The following is an 18577-nucleotide window of genomic DNA, read 5'->3' as shown; positions in this document are numbered from 1 at the left end:
AACAAGGTTCTTTTTTGAACCACTGGACCACCAAGCCTCCTTGCATACCGGTACTGTATCTCTGCCTCACTCGATCACGGCGTGTCGTCAGCCTCTTCCATTACATTTTGCCCAAGGAGGTTTCGTAACACTGCAAGAATTACTTACCTTTATTTGTTCTTCCAAGTAGTTGTATAGAATAGCCTTGATCTTCACCTGCTCGTTTCTCACTATGGAGTAGGGCAGCTTCAAATCTATAAAAAATTTCATGGAGGCCTGAACTTCAAGAGGTTCAGCTACACAGATTCCTAAGAAAAACAGAAATATACACATCGTAAATGCAGGTGCACTTACACATCATTACAATGTTATTATGCATGGTTACAATGTACTTAATGGGTCTTTTGCGTGATATAACCCTATAACCCTGACCCTAACCCTGAAACAACTGTGAATCAATTTAAAATCAATCCGCGCAAGTTCCGGCTTTTTCATTTTGACTTGCTCTACTGACAGTTCACATCTATTGGACAGCAAATACTAAACAAAGACACAATTGGTCCAAATGTATTTTATTATCAACCAAAGCCAACCAATCAACACTTTGCACCAAAGCCAACCAATCCTGTAGACACAACTTTCGAATCAGCCAATCACAGCCTGTCAGTTCGACTGGAGCTCAGACAGTATCTTTAACAACAGAAACACAGACAATGTGGGTAAACATGTATTTGTTGTTGTGTAAGCGAATTCAGTGTGGCTCAGTAGCATAGAAGGAAGCACGTTAACAAAAATAATAACAATTATTATGTAGCAAACCTCAGTTAACAGGGTGAGGCAATCCACACACAGACGGAGGGTGGGAGCGAACCCGGGACCTCTTGCACTAAAGCATAGCGCCGATACCGCTGTACAAAAGAGTCCCTCATATGCTGCCGTTCTTTCTCCCTCGTGACTGCTCTAGTATTGTCTCCCCATAAGCAATGTTGGTGGTCAACTTCGAATTTAAAGGGAATGTTAGGTTACTTACCGTAACCCATGGTTCCCTGAAAGAGAAGACGACCACCAACCACAAGGTCGCATCGGTCACCCTCACGGGTTTGATGCAAACACAGGAATGGTTTCCTCAGGATGACGGTTATCATCCCTCGGTGGGCGGGACCGAGTGCCTCATCCCAGGAAGGGGCCTATCGGCAACTCTGATACAAAGACCTCAGTAATACCTACCCAATAGGAAGGCATATCCTATAAGCAATGTTGGTGGTCGTCTTTTCTTTCAGGGAACCGGAGTTACGGTAGGTAACTGAACGTTTGCTGCAGCTGACCCAAAGAGAATACTATTTCTTACCTTTGTCTTTTGACAGGCCCACAGCTAAGATCTCCCATGAAGTGATGGAGTCTGGTATGTTCTCTATCTTGTGTTCTGTGGACACATACCTGTTAAATTAAACAAAGGTAGGAGCATTCACGACAAAAACAAAACAAAACAAAACAAAAAAACTATATAAAGCCATTGGAAAAGTTGTAAGTATAGCGTAGACTTATATATGTTGAAACTGAAAGTAGTTGGAAACGAATGGAATTGATTTCAAAGCACTTTCAATTTGGTTCCTAGTGGTAGATGGAAGCAAGGCATTATCGGAGAGTTACCCGTCTTTGTCAAGAGGACTGGTTGGCAGGACTATGCTGAACCATAGCCAACTTTCAGGGAATTTACTTCGAGTTTGGATTACCGCATCATAATCTTCAAAGGCTTCACTTTGAAAAACAACAGAACATGAATGCATAAGAAATACAGAGCTTCAGAGACAAACTACCTTGGGGACTAGCAGTTCTGTTTTCCAGTTCACCACTAGTTGGCAGTGTCGAAGTTAGAATCATGGCCAGTCGCATCATCCCTCCACTGGCCATTATTAGGTCCAATAGGAAATCCATGTTACATGGTCCAGGGAAAACACTGAAGGCTCATATATTACAGTGAAGCTTGGTCGTTTGGTTGTGTGGAGTAGTAGTTAGGGCTCTGGACTCTTGACCGGAGGGTCGTGGGTTCAATCCCAGGTGGGAGACACTGCTGTACCCTTGAGCAAGGTACTTTACCTAGATTGCTCCAGTAAAAACCCAACTGTATAAATGGGTAATTGTATGTAAATTTAATGTGTTAAAAATAATGTAATTGTATAATGTGATATCTTGTAACAATTGTAAGTCGCCCTGGATAAGGGTGTCTGCTAAGAAATATATAATAATTGGTTCAGCTCTGCTGCTTAGTAAACAGATAGGCTTGCCTGCTGCTGAGCTGATAGAGAGGCTCTAATTGGCTAGGCGCGTGCCCGGGGAGCCTGGAAACAGCTCAAACAGCTCAAACAAACAGTACGACACCGAGCACTGTTTGTTATTTTTATTTATTTATTTATTTATTTATTTTAATTGCTCTTCCTGCAGTGATTTAGAGGACAGATCTCAAACCCCAGAGCACTAGAGCAGACATATTGAAAAGAGCTTTGAAACAGACTTTAAAGTTATAAGTGTAAACAGTTGTCAGGATGTTAACAATGAAAAGAAAAAATGACAGGTATGTTATTTAAACATTTGTAGCAAGACGTGGGGACGTAAAAGCCTAGATTTTGTGGAAACCCACTACTTACTCTTTAAGTAAATAATAGCTACTCTCATGAAGTAAAAATCGGTCAACTTTTCAGGTCACTGGTTGTACCTCCAGCAACAGGGAGCAGGGCTGTGTCTGCTAAAATGATGCCGTCTGTAAATATATCCTATACACTTCTCCATTGTCTAGATGGCATTAACATGGAGGCTGTGTGGTCCAGTGGTTAAAGAAAAGGGCTTGTAACTAGGAGGTCCCCGATTCAAATCCCACCTCAGCCACTGACTCATTGTGTGACCCTGAGCAAGTCACTTAACCTCCGTGTGCTCTGTCTTTCGGGTGAGACGTAGTTGTAAGTGACTCTGCAGCTGATGCATAGTTCACACACCCTAGACTCTGTAAGTCACCTTGGATAAAGGCGTCTGCTAAATAAACAAATAATAATAACATCAGAACAATGGGAAAATCACCCATGATTTGAATTGGGTAGTTTTATAGAAGGAATTTTTTTTTTTCAGAAAGGGGTATTCTTGACTTTAATCTCATTCTTTCAATGATGTTATAGATGTGCTTGTAGCCAGTGTACAGTAAATAATAGGGAAAGAAAAAGCAGAATTCTAAAAACCGACATGTCTTGCATGCTGTTGTCTCATAGAGATAGGGGTGGTCAATACTTATGGGCAGTTCATAAGTATTGACCACCCATCCCCCCGTATTTCGAACCCAGCTTATAGGAACGTCTCTACGTTCAAAACCTGTTTCCTCTTTTATCCTTACTTCGTGCTAGTACCAGCTGTTCAATGCGGGAATCCTTAGCGATCTTGCGAATTTCCACGCAGCAGTGCAGAAAGGCTTCGACACACTCCTTCCCTGCTGTGATGTACTGGGCCCTCTTCTCACAGCTGTAGTCCATGGGAATATCATTCATTCCGTCCTGGCAACACTTTCTCTGCTGTTCATCAGAGTACTTACCCCCTAGAACAGAGGGGAAAAGACAATTGACCGAGGCTTCGCTAATTGATGTGATAGCTTTCAATGCATTGCTACCGAAATAACCAAGCTCAAAACCAACGCTTCTGAAATAACGCCAATCTCTTGCTATTTGGATTACTCACTCAAACTGGTTTTGCCTTCCGACACACTCACAAAGCGGCGTCTTCTCTTTGCTGCTTTCGGGCACCGAACCTCTTTAAAAACAGGACATACCACGGATTATATTCATTGCGCGTTTTCACAAAAATTATTCAAAATCTGAAACAGAAAGATCCACTTAATACCACTTTAAAGAGACTGAACAAAAATGGTTCACTCAGAAAAAAAAACTCATGCGATTGATTATTTATTATTATAACAGGCTAGACAACACAACTACATTCTACATATTTCACACTACAGTCTTTGGCCTTCCCTGCCATTGCTTTGCTTAATTGCAAAAGGCAGAACAGAGTAACAGGCTGCACATTGCTTTGCTGCTGTAAGTAAACCGTGAATTGCAAGCCAGAAACATGCACTTTTTTGTAATGGACTCAGCGTGGGTCACAAAGCATAACCTTATAATATTAAAATGCAATGCTATCGTTCTGTTCCTTGTTGAAAAAGCACATAGAGTGGATTTGATCCTGATAAGACTGACTGTGGTATCCTATTTCGTGGTAGGAAATACAGAAAGTAGTGAATCACATTGATCTTGTTCACGCTGGTGTTGGTGTTGGATGTTGGATTTATATGTTTTTACTACTGTAACTTCTGTAAATATAACAAAAAGAGTACTGTAACAGGGTGAAAGGAGATGGAGGGTGAAAAACGTGTGTTGCATCGCAATCAGAGGCTCGGTCTATACTGATCACCACACCCCATCACAAGTGCATTCATGAAACAAGCATGATGGAAGTAAAGGCAGAGTGGAGAATCATTGTAATGAATGTCCCGGTGTAAGTGTGCACATGGCTCAGATTCGTCCATTTCCTTGTCGTAGCGATCTACCTGTCCACACTATACTATTCCACAGGTGTTATGAAGAATTCTGTTCCACCATGAAAATCAGTTTCCCCTGTCAGTAGTTTACCGTGTTTCATCTGGGGGGAAAAAATTGTTGCGTCATCAGGCGAATATAGACTAACCCTCACCCTTAACCTTAGAAAAAAAGTGGTCACTTCTGGATTCGGCCAAAACAAACCGTGGCGAAAGTGCGGAAGCCGAATCGCCAGACCGCATAAGCTTTTACAATTTCAGCGTTTTATAACAGCGTGGACAGATCAGGCCCCCTGTATTTTTCAACATGCCAAGCAATACCACAGTTCAGAAATTGGGAGAAAAACAGGTGCGAGTAATCTCCATGTGCGTATGTTATGTTCTGTTGGTATTGTGCATACCGTTTTGAAGGGTGTGTCAATGCTGTTGTGGTTGTTACATGTTGCCTGATGTTGTGGAGTGTTGTGTCGTGCTTGCTGTTGCCGGAATGCGTGATGTTGTAAGTGCGTGACGGGTGTGTGTATGACAGAGACGCCATCTACCTACTACCCGTGCCTTACCCTGTCTTGGGGCTGTACCAATCCTTACTGCCCCTTCTGACTGAAACAGCAGGCCGACGTCAGTGAAGACACCCATGTTGTTTGCCCCACCTCCTGGGGTACATCCAGTGTCACTGTCCTCGATCAAATCCCAAACCTGTCGGGAGGGACATAGGGAAGCATCGCCAAGCAAAAAACGTTTTTAATTTTTCAGACACAAATGCTGCTACTGAGCTGTCTCACATACGTTTCAAAAATTCTTTAAAATACCCATTCACACAGTACGAAATTGCGCAATCTATGAAGGTATAATACCGTCATAACCCTTTCACACAGCCAAAGGGATCCTGCGAGTAGAACTTTCAAACCTGTCAATCAACAATACGTTTTCATGGCAACGAAAACAAAACAAATAAATAAATAAGTATATATATATATATATATATATATATATATATATATATATATATATATATATATATATATATATATATATATATATATGTATATTCATTAAAAGTGTAGCAGGAGTTGCACTTGGGTTCAATTCCAGGTGGGGGACATTGATGCTGTACCCTTGAGCAAGGTACTTTACCTAGATTGCTCCAGTAAGAACTCAACTGTATTTAAAAAAAAAAAAAAGTGATATGTGTATAATGTGATATCTTGTAACAGATGTAAGTCGCCCTGGATAGGGGTGTCTGCTAAGAAATTAATAAATTAATTTCTAAAGCTTTATTTAGGATCTCTTTCAGCACCATACATAACCCAATGCTCTAGCCGCTTGCCCTGGACCGAACACAATGAGCGTGCAACGCCCCCTTTTATAACAGCCCCGCCCCTTTATGCTAATCGAGTGCCAGAGCGAACAGCTATCCCATTGGACCCCAGCCGCACACTAGGACCAATGGGCACACACAACCAACAGCCAATGACAGGGACCAGGGCACACCGTGCGTGCAGGATAGCTCGCACGGCCACAGGGAGAGCGAACGTGCAACTACAGGTAATACAGACGAGGGGAGAGGAACACAATACAGCGGTATTAACAGCACGGACAGTGGAGGCAAGAGGGAATACAGAACACAAACATGATACACGGATCACTGCAATATTTTCATTCAGCCGTCTGATACCAGCTGCAGTGTATTAAAAGGCTTGTCCACCATCAAAAAAAAAAAGTTGTACCTAATGCATATACTGTGAACAGCTACATACTGGATTTGCATAGAGTCTGAGCCCCCAGATTCTAGTTGACAGTTCAAAGTGCCGCATCTGTTTAGTAGCTGCAATATTGTAAAGTTAAAAATTTATTAACTTCTTCTGGTCTCCAATTAATACCTTGTTCTTGATGAGGCATTGTATTTGAAAATGAAAGCGTGTAACACTGACGACAAAAATACTGGAAGTTGGTTACTTATTCCCGGTTCCTTATTCGTGGTGTAGTTGACAAAGCAGCGTGTGCTTTTTCTGTGTGTTTTAACTCACTTACACATCTTGCTCAATTAATATATTGCTACTATTTAAAAAATAATCGCTCCTTTAAAAAAAAAAAAAAAACGTAAATATTAATAACAAATCTGTATCAGCAGCATAGTGGTACCCTATATTACCCGCTTGTTTCGCCCCATTTACCCACCTTGGACGCCTTGCTCACTAAATACCCATACCTCACTAAATACCCATATATATATATATATATATATATATATATATATATATATATATATATATATATATATATATATGTAACTGTTTAAATAGAGCATTTGTCATTTTTCTTTTCATTGTTAACATGACACCTTTTTACACGTATAACTTTAAAGTCTGTTTCAAAGCTCTTTTTGAAATATCCGCGCTAGTGCATTGGGGTTTGAGATATGTCCTCGAAATCCCCCCAAAAAAGTGCCCTGGCTTTTCTGTTTCATACCACATCATGGGTCGTTATTGCCTGTTATTGTGGGCAATAATCCTCACACTATCAGGGCACTACAGCAGACATTGTAAAGATGCACATTGCAATGATTTATAAGCTCACGTGTATGTACAAAGTAACTCCTATGTAAATAGTCAGTAATTAGAGACACTTCATGCTTTCGTTCAGTATCATACCTTGCTCTGTGACATCTTGTTTTTATTGTTTAAGAGAAACACAGCCTTGTCTACAGCCACCAGCCCCACCGTCGCTCCTGGGTCTCCCTTCACTTTGATATAAAGTGGACCTCCTGGTTTGATATCATCGCTTCTTAATTTGGTCACAGTGAGCTGTACGGAGAAGCAATCAAAATGGAACCATCATTTCAACAATATGTGGAGTAACAACTCTTAATAACTATATATATATATATATATATATATATATATATATATATATATATACACACACACACACACACACCAAGAATATTGTGTTCAGTTCTGGTCACCTCGTTACAAAAAGGATATTGCTGCTCAAGAAAGAGTGCAAAGAAGAGCAACCAGAATTATCCCGAGTTTAAAAGGCATGTCGTATGCAGACAGGCTAAAAGAATTGAATCTATTCAGTCTTGAACAAAGAAGACTATGCGGTTTCTCATGTTTCTTATATTATATAGGGTTGGAGGTTTTCATCTACTAATTATTGAGGTTTGTTTCTTTATTTCAAACTCTACCCACTCGATATATCGTGGGTGTCGCGGTCCAATATAAATCCACTATATATCGAGGGCCGCGATATAGCGAGAGACCCATAGAAAAACAAATAAGCTAACAAATACTGTACAGCCACTCCCTCGTTTTATCAGGGGTGTCAGGGTCCAGGATAAATCCTCTACACAACCTGTTTTTTCTCATTTTTCTTATAAAAAGCAGTACACTGTTTTAATTTGTACAGAGGAGGGTAATTGCTTCTCATCAACTTGAGTCTCCAATTAATTTCATGAGTCTTCCTCTCCTTTCTCAAATGCACAAACCCGCTGCATTGATAGAATCCATTCCCAACATAGGAGGCTTGTTGCTAGGGAGCTGACGTCATTGCCTTGTGGCTTTTGCTAGTGCATTGCTGCTGCCAAAATTGAACACCTCGTTGGCTAAAATAAAAACCGCTTCAGCAAGTAGATATTTAATTTGCTTTGTGTTATTGTGCAATGCGTGTGTATATGATAACAGTACGATATTAATGCTTTGTTTTTAATTGTTTTGTGTATTGTTGTTTGTGATGTGCAGTACGAAATAAAACAAACAGTAATTCTAAGTGCCTATGTATATTGCAGCTAAGGCATATGCAGAATTAGTCATTTTAGAAGCAGATAATGAGCCCAGAAAATAATCTTTGTATACATATCTAGGTATACTGCAGGTAAGCAGGTTCATGTAATACTGTCTATGCAGTTTACAAACACACTTTGTGGTTCAGGGTTTAAAGAAAAGGGCTTGATACAAGGAGGTTCCTGGTTCAAAGAGACATAAAACCAAGGTCCTTTTGAAAGTGACTCTGCAGCAGCAGTTGTTGATGCATAATTCACCCACAAGTCTCAGTAAGTTGCTTTGGATAAAAGTGTCTGCTAAATGACTCATTAATAACAATATAAACGATTAGTCTAACAAGCAGTAGTGGACAAGAACATGTAAAACCACTCACTTCTCCCAAACAGGCATCTGACAGGCGCACCCACACTGAATTGGCTACAATTTCTGTCGGGTATTGTGTTAAATAGTAAGCCACAATTCTGAAAGAGGGTTTCATTTCACTTGAGACGGGTATGACATGTGAAACGATGACAGAACTACTGGATTGCTTCACTGTGCCAGATTTCACAAGCTTGCCTTTGCTAAGAACCTGTTGAGGAATGAAACAGAAGCACACACACAGGTCAGAACATATTATGCACATACACGTGAATGACCGTCCAGACTATTTGCTAAGGATGAAATTATTAAAATGACATTTTGAATCAATACAAGAAAAAGAAAACAACAGCACTGGTTCATTTAAAATGAATCTGCCACTTGAATTAAGAACCCATCAATGAATGGAGTGGACATGCAATTATATGCTGACAATCACAAACTTTTTTCACGTCTCCCACACTGTGATCTCACAGGTCAGTTTGATTTGGCAGGATGTGTAATGACTGTCGCATGTCTGCAGGTTTTAATGTCAATTTGCGGGTTTGACCTGTAAAATGCGGGTCACTTGGATGGTCTGTATTCATAGATACTATAGATAGGACTACATCTCCTGAGGTATTCTGGGGGATGTAGTCCTGAAGCCCATTTTAAATCCAAAGACTACCATACATTCTCTTTTTATCCTTCCCCTCTATTCCAATACCTACCTACTGCTCAATGATTCATTGATAAACAATGACAGATCCATGTATCAATCTCACTGAATCACAAAACAATGCTCTGTATACATGAATTGCGCTGGCATGCAAATATTATGACATTTTGATTGTTTCTACAAACTAGCTTTGTATCTCAGTTGATCTAATTTTACAATTACAACCACATTTTTAAGTTTTGTTTAATCAAAAAATCAGATAATATACAAAACAGAAGAATAAAGGAAAATGAATTGATAGACTCAATACCATGATGCCTGAAGGTTTAAATAGATATAAAACCCTAAAATCAGAACTCTTAAAATACATTTAATACACTTACCAGATATGAGATATAAGGTATGTCATTTTTATTTTCTGTCATGACTTGAAAATCAATTGAAATCTCTGTTTCGCCTGGTTTTACGTCAATATATAGGAAGTTACTGGAACTGCCCTCTGGTTTGTAGGCAGAAATGACCATATCTGCTTTTGCCTGTTCATTTTCCTTACTTTTGAATTGGGTTGTTACCTGTAGGGAATTAAACCTTGCATTAGTCTTTCAAGCATGTACAGAAGTGTACACATTTATCAGAACACCTCTGTATCCTTTCTAGAACCCACCTGCAATTTACAATCAGTAATCAGTAATGTAGAAACAAGAATGTGTAAAACTACAAAACCAGGTTATGCTTTAATTAGGCACCTTAAACAACTTCTAAATGCATTTGACCACGTGTGGCTCTGTGTTCCTTTTGTACTTTTTTAAAATGAATTGCATGGGTGGCCTATTAAAGTCATCAATTAAGTCAGACGATCATTCATTTGGCTGGTTTTGATTTTCAGTTCCAGTGGTGTGATTTAATGCGCTCAACAATTCAAAACTACAGAAGCAATGGGGTGCTCTAATACATGTGCACACTGCTGTATAAAAATAGAACATCTTAATGGATCAGGCTTATGTTGTGTAATATACCATGCCTCTGTTGTGATGAGCTTTCTCTCCTCGCTCACCAGATTTTAACTGCATTTTAAGATACATATTAAACCAAATGTGTAGAAAAGGGTTGATTTAAAAAAAAAATGGGATATTTTGGTATAATTGGAAGTATTACGTGGGTTACACCCTTCTGTAAACTAAAACTTGGAACAATAAGCACTACAATGCTTTGAAAAGTGACATTTGTGCTATATTAATTAGACACTAACACTTTCCATGAAATGTCTCTAATTACTGTGTATTTACATAGTAGTTACTTAGTAAATACATGTGCACTTACACATCATTACAATGTTATTATACATAGTTACTGTGGATTTAATGTGTTCATTTCTTTGCATGATATAACCCTAACCCTTTTCTGATACAATTGTCGACATACATATTTGTGAAAAAAGATTTACACATTAAGTCCATTGTAACTGTGTGTAATAACATTGTAATGATGTGTAAGTGCACAGGTATTTACTAGGTAACTACTATCTAGAGACTCATGTAAAGTGTTACCAATTTTTGCTATATTAATTTGGAGATGTTCTTACATTTCGTGGCGAGGTTTCTTACATTTTGCATTAGCATTACATTTTATCGCAAATAATATTTTGGGTTGATATTACAGTAGAAAGTATGACTGAAAAACTAAAAATAGACCATACAAACATTTCATTTGGAGTAACTTGTCAAATTGTGATGGTTTGATGAGGCTTGATAACTGAAAAAGCCCATCTCCTAAATGAATCTTACATACAGTTAAATGTAGTTGTTTATCAATGCTGTTTGTGTTGATGGACGCTTTAGCCACCCCGTATTTGTCCGTTTTTGTCGTCTTTGACTTGGTTTTCTCTTTATCAAATTCAACTTGAATCCCATATGCCGGGGAGCCATCTGGATTCGTCACTTTAACCTTAGAGGACAAACAGAAACAAATATATTAAGATTAATTATGCCATTAGCATTTACACTGTGTTAACACTTTAAATGAAATGTCTCGTATTACTGTGCATCCACATGGTAACTACATAGTAAATACATGTGTACTTACACATAATTACAATTGGAGTACACACAGTTACCTTGCTTTAACACACCCCCTTAAAGACTGCAGTTGAGGCTTTGAAAGTGTGGTCCAGTAATAATCTCATGTGATGAGATGTTGTTGTTTGACAGTTTCTAAAGAGTTTGTTGACAAATGCTCGATATATTAAATTTGAATTGAAGACATTTATTAATACAAATACTAAACACTCCACAGATATCTATGGGTTTTTTTGCAGATTTTTCCCGCAGATTTAAGCCTCTAGTCATTGGTAATCGTACAGAAAACACAAAACGTGATACTAAACAGATAAGAAATAAAATATCCTTAAAAAGCCAATGTTCTGAATAGAGCGCCCATTCTGTGAATGTGTTGTTCTGGGGCCACGATGTTACCATGGCACTGAAAGGCATTCCTGGAATGAAGTACTTGGAGGTTTTTATGAAGTTAATTGAATAAGGGGAGGTGACAATCCTTATGTCAGTCTTCTCAGCTACTTCCATATCACTGCCTGCAAAAAGAGGGGAGGCAGGGTTACCAAGGGTGTGCGGGAATTCCCTTGCAAACACATCTGGGAAGAGGCATGTTTGGGAGTCTGAAATACCAAACGTTACAGCAAGTGTACTGTATTATAGCAAGTTATTTAGATTTTAAACACTGTTTAGACCAGAGCACAGAGTTGGAAATTAAATGGGGATAGCTCTTAAGACAGAGGAGGAGACTATTCTTATTAATGAGTCATTTAGCAGACGCTTTTATCCAAAGTGACTTACAGAGACTAGGGGGTGAACTATGCGTCAACAACTGTGGGTTTTACGTCTCATCCGAAGGACGGAGCACAAGGACGTTAGTGACTTACTCTATTGCAAGCCAAATTATCATTTAGAGATATCTGAAATTGAATCACAGATATATTTAATTGTGCAGTTTTTAAGATATCTCAAATTAATTTTAAGATATATGTAAGATATATTTTAAGATAATTAATTTTAAGATATATTTAAATCAGTTAGAGATATCTAAAAATGAAAAAGATCTGAAATTGATTTTAAAGATATTTCTAAATCAGGGATCTCAATCCTGGTCCTGGGGGGCCGGTGTCCCTCCTGGTTTTTGTTCCAACTGTACTCTAAATACTCTAAATTACTTTATTAGACCAATTAAGTGCTTATTAGAAGCTTAATTGGCCCAATTCATTCATTTATTGTACAGTTAGAACAAAAACCAGGAGGGACACAGCCCTCCGGGACCAGGATTGGAGACCCCTGCTCTAAATCATTTAGGGATATCTCGAAATAACTTCCTGTTCAGTATTCAGGGCACGGACAACAGAACCCTCTGCGGGTAAAAATAAATCAGTGCGCCTGAGCGGCGTTACAAATAAAACCTTCTGTCTCCCGTGTGCGTCAGTGAATTGCCCACCACAGGCCTCAACTGATACATTTCAAGAGTATGTTCATATCACTTCCTCCTTTGTAGCACAGCTAAACTGGAAAGTGAATTCCATGCATACATGGCAATGTCTTCTCCAGACAATGGCACCATCACTCCATTTGAAATCTGGAAAATTCAGTGCACCAACTTTCCAAATTTGAGCCGCGCTTCTTCTTCAACTACATCCAAGACTGCAGGAGAACGAGCCTTGGAAAAGACACTTTAAAAAAAAAAAACTGCTGGGATTTACACTGAAGCTCCCGTTATATATAAATATCAAGCATTTGGCAAGGCTTCATAAATGTATTGATTTCCATTACACGAGAGTAGATGTTAAAACTTCATGCTGATTTGAACTCGGCTCTCGCCAAGATAAGCACCAACTAAGACGTAGCTTTACAGTAAACTAATGTGATCCATCTGCGTCTCCATCCATTTGCGTTTCCTTCCATATGATGATGTAGATATCCTTCTGCCTGGTGTTGATGGCTGAAGTGTAATGCTGGCTCCAGGGATCAGCTTATTTGCCTCCCTGGCGCATCAGCACACACAACGGCTGCGATGCTGGCTCCGGGGATCAACCACAGTGCGGTCTCTCCAGCGCATCAGCATGACAACCGTCTGGATTGAGCTAAGTTGGGTACATCTCTGTATATATATATATCATTGTAATGGATGTAGATTTTATAAAATAATTTGTCCCAGTTATTTAATGAAAATGTTTATAGGTTTAACAGTAAACTGCTTATTAAAAGTTCGATTTTTATTGGGGGATTAGCGATAACGGTTTCATAAACTCAGAGTCCAGTTTCAGTTCTACAGCAAACCACATTCAAGTCTATTTATTAGCATTAAATGCCTTTTACTTTGAATACTTTTCTCTTTTTTTATTTTTGCCCGATATTTACCCAGAAAAATGAATAGTTCATTTTTGCACCGATTTGCACCTATTTTTTGGTTGTTAAATTCCCAGGAAAAATACAAAGCAAAAACAAAGAACCCTAGCTATGGTTTAGACACACATTTAAACAGACATATTGATGTTTTGATCTTTCTTTTTTGTACTGCAGTTGCTTTTAATGATTTTTTACTGCACAAACTACTACTTTGTATATGATGTAGAATACGTGCTGGTAAACACCTAACACCAGTACATACAACACTCTTTCAAATAAACTTGTTATGATTTTGAATGTGTGCTTCTTAAGGTACTTTTGTCATTGCTTGTGCCCCAGCACCACTGTCTAGGTGTATTTAAACTATTGCCACCAACATAAGATATAATAAGCAAACACCTACCAGTAGATGTTATGACAACAGCTGTTACAAAGATTGAGCCACCAATAAGATTTATTCCTGGGAATTTCTTTGTTATGCTTCCCTTGGATAATACGGCAATTGCACTCTCATTTACTTCATTTATCTAAAAAAACACAAACAATAAAAACTCATCTCCAACAAAATAATAGTGTCATTTCTTTGCATCGTTAACTTTCCACAAAGTGTCTCTGATTACTATGTATTTACAAAGTAGTTACTTAGTAAATACATGGGTGCTGCTTAGACATCATTACAATGTTGTTGTGCATTATTATTATTATTATTATTACTATTATTATTATTATTATTATTATTATTATTTATTTCTTAGCAGATGCACTTATCCAGGGCAACTTACAACTGTTACAAGATATCACTTTATTTTTTTTACATACAATTACATTATTTTTACATACAATTCCCCATTTATACAGTTGGGTTTTTACTGGAGCAATCTAGGTAAAGTACCTTGCTCAAGGGTACAGCAGCAGTGTCCCCCACCTGGGATTGAACCCACGACCCTCCAGTCAAGAGGGTTGTGGCCTAACCACTACTCCACACTGCTGCCCAATATAAATTTACAATGTAAATTTGAATATATCAGTTTAGGGTTAGGGAGTTTGAGTTTGGGTTATATCGTGCAACAAAATTAACTCTGAGTGGAAGTGTTACTCACTAACCCATTATGACTTTCATTAGGTCTGTTCAGTATTTCTTGGGTCATTTGCTAGAGCAGTTATGATTAGAAGGCTCCAAAAAGTTTCAAGAAAGGCTGAGTACCTACCTCTATTTTTGTACTGGTATCTTGGAGAATGTACTTCTTGTCATTATGCTTCACCCCAAAAACCACAAACGCATTCCCCTGAACAACTTTCCCATACAGATACCTAGAGGATCAAACACAGATTTAACACTTCTGAGGTCCTTTTACTTGGCTCTTATGCCCAAGCAACGTTTTTTTTTTGCATTGTGTAACTATGTAAATACACAGTACTTAAAGACATTTAATGTAAAGTGTTACCAGTATGTTCACTGTGTTCTTGTGCTGAAGATGATGATACTGTATTTAAGAAGTTTTTTTAATGAAAGCATTCCCCACCTGGCAGTAACTGTGACCTCTAGCTTTTCATCATCAATATGGTAAAACGGCTTTGCTGCTATCGTGACTTCAAAATTTGGCAGCACTGAAAGAACAACAAAGATGTATTACTAGCAAACACAACCATTCACATTTCTATAGTGCATTTCATCACACAGGGTGGCACGGTGGCGCGGTGGTTAGCGTTGCTGCCTCACAGCTCCAGGGTCCTGGGTTTGATTCCGGCTTCAGGGAATTCAGGGCATCTGTCTGTGTGGAGTTTGCATGTTCTCCCCGAGTTTGCATGGGTTTCCTCTGGGTACTCTGGTTTCCTCCCACATTGGCCTCTCTAAATTGTCCCTTAGTTGCCCTGCGATGGACTGGCGTCCGGTCCAGGGTGTAGTCCCGCCTTGTGCCCCTGTGTCTGTCGGGTTAGGCTCCGGCTCACCGCAACCCTCTATAGGATTAAGTGGTTACAGATAATGGATGGATTTCATGACACACACACACACAAAGTGAACAATTAAACAATTCAATTAAGCACAGACAACTGGAACTTTTTTATTTGCCATAAACATAACATTGAACATTGCCATTTATAGTAAAATTTTCGTGATGAAATGGCGTTTGTGAATTGAAAGCGGACTGATTTCCCACATCTGAGGGAGGATTCATGGAACAGCCAAACACTGCACTGGCACTCCAGAGAGGGGCTTCCGATTGTAAACCAGCATTAGATGTTATGTGGACTAAACGAGTTCCGTGTCAGTTTGCGCAGTGCCCGAGTCCTTCCTGTCCGCGGCGAGCACAACAGAATTCTATGCCGAACCCGACCTTGTTTAAAAGCCCAACGGTTGTGTCAGCAGAGAGCAGGATAGATTTTAATTTTGGTTTAAATATGTTTTTGAAATCGGAGGGTAGTGGTGAGATGTATCTGTTGTGTCTAGTTTAAACATTACATACTCGCTAGTCAGTTTTAAAAGGTGCTATTTAGTTTAATAAGTAGATGCCGCTGCTGCACATACAGTATAAAGATAAAAAATATATCTGCTGAAGATCGCTCTGTCCAGCACAAGAAAGGGACATTTCAAGTGTCAGTTTTTTTTATGTGTGTGTGTGTGTGTGTGCGTGTGTGTGTGTGTTTTATCATGTATTTATGTTTTTATTTTGTTTGATAATTTACTAAAGGTGAAAACAGAATATATTTAAAAGGTGGACATAGAAAACAAAATATTCTACAATATTGCATGTACTGTTTTTCAGGTGAGATTTTAATATTTAGGAACATTTGTTGTATAATAAAGAAAAATGATCAATTTTGAATGTCACAACGCTATTCTTCCCTGCTGTATTATGTTTAATCGGAAATATCTTGAAATACCTGCTTTCAGACTGAAACAACAGAGCCCTAATTACAGCGCACTCCGTTTATAAGAATCACATTCGTCCCGGGTGTTTTGATTGTTATAAGCGGTTGATTCTTATAAGCGGACCAATGAGATTACTGTGGTGCAGAATCAAACTTAGTATGAGAATGATAAGACTTTGTTCCCTGGCTGCAGTGTAATGGGTTGACCACTAGATGTCACGAGTTCCCACATGTATGCACGCCCACGAAAAATCCACAGCTGCTATCCTTAACGAATTACACGAGAGTAGATGTTAAAACTTCATGTTGATTTGAACTCGGCTCTCGCCAAGATAAGCACCAACTAAGACGTAGCTTTACAGTAAACTAATGTGATCCATCTGCGTCTCCATCCATTTCAATATGATGATGTAGATATCCTTCTGCGTGGTGTTAATGGCTGAAGTGTAATGCTGGCTCCAGGGATCAACCACATTGCGGCCTCCCCAGCGCATCAGCATGACAACCGTCTGGATTGAGCTAAGCAGGGTCAATTGGTTAACTGCTTGTTAAAGTTAATGACACCTCGATAGAAATGGCTTAGCCGATAGCTTGTGATGGGGGTATAGAGGCGTAAGGAAGCAGAAGTAACAAAAAGAAACTAAAACTCAAATAAGAGATCTAGTGTTTGTTCCACATGAAGTACTGTTAGTTAGCGCTCCAGCTGAGAGCTAGGTTTATTTTGTTTGTTTTATAAGTGTTTGTTTCGCCACCGCAGTGTAAGAAAAATAAAACCAACACTGGTTTAAAACTGTAAATCAAGACTCCAGCCTGATCATTTACACTGTCCTCGGCCACTCTGTCACATTACAATTAGCAAAAGCGTGCCATCAGCAGTTTAAATACAGTATAGAGATGTCAATGGTGCTCAATCACTGAGAAAAATACATCAAAACAAGTCCCCGTGGGTAAGCAGCTAGTATATGATCACGATTATGTTTACTCAAGGCTGCAGAATCCTGTTTTATTACCACTGCATTCAAGCATCTGTGGCTGTCTTATTTCCTGTTGCAATACAAAGCTCACAGTTTTTCATTAAGTAGAGATGTAAAGCTCTGCATTTCCTCCTCCTCCTCACCGCACTGCAATCCCACTCCCTCTACATGCATATCACACAATAACACTGCTGTACTCAGTATGTATTAACTTTATTGAAAAACATTTTTACTAACGGAGAACACAAAAAAACATACCTACACAATGCAGTGGCGCAGTCATGTTTGATTACAAACAATGCAGTGTTTCCTGCATCACTGCACTATCCACGCTGAGTACGTGCCGAATCACGTGAGATGTGATCAAACTCAAAAACAGCTTTTACTGGGTGTACACGTCATGGCACTTGATACAGTACAGTATTACATGTAGTCAGTTTGCCCCGAAATGATTCCTGATTCTTACAAGCGGATTATTTTACATTGGTTAGCATAGGAATGATTTGGTCCCAGTGGTTTTGATCACTATATGCAGTTGATTCTTATATCAGTGATTCTTAAATATGTTTGTGTTTTTGCTCAAAAGATCCAACTTCCCAACTTTTCAGTATGTGTAGCACACCTGTGTGAAGGGACAGTGGATGTACTACTAGGCTTTTGATGCCATGGCAGCAGTGTCGAGCGGTGGTTAGGGCTCTGGACTCTTGACTGGAGAGTCGTGAGTTCAATCCCAGGTGGGGGACACTGCTGCTGTACCCTTGAACAAGGTACTTTACCAAGATTGCTCCAGTAAAAAACCAACTGTATAAATAGGAAATTATATGTAAAAATAATGTATAAAAAATAATGTAATTGTATGTAAAAATAATGTGATATCTTGTAACAATTGTAAGTCACCCTGGATAAGGGCGTCTGCTAAAAAATAAATAATAATAATAATAAAATAATGGTAACCACACTTAGTGTTTTCT

The 18577-nt window shown here is 38.9% G+C and overlaps 1 pseudogene; it reads right to left on the bottom strand.

Annotated features, from left to right (window-relative positions):
• LOC117420346 (complement C3-like) overlaps nt 1-18577 on the bottom strand; it is a 57235-nt pseudogene that overhangs the window by 27097 nt on the left and 11561 nt on the right.

The sequence above is a fragment of the Acipenser ruthenus genome, chromosome 54 (genome assembly GCF_902713425.1).
Source record: "Acipenser ruthenus chromosome 54, fAciRut3.2 maternal haplotype, whole genome shotgun sequence".
NCBI classification, from domain to species: domain Eukaryota; kingdom Metazoa; phylum Chordata; class Actinopteri; order Acipenseriformes; family Acipenseridae; genus Acipenser; species Acipenser ruthenus.
This window is presented reverse-complemented; position numbering and strand designations above follow the sequence as displayed.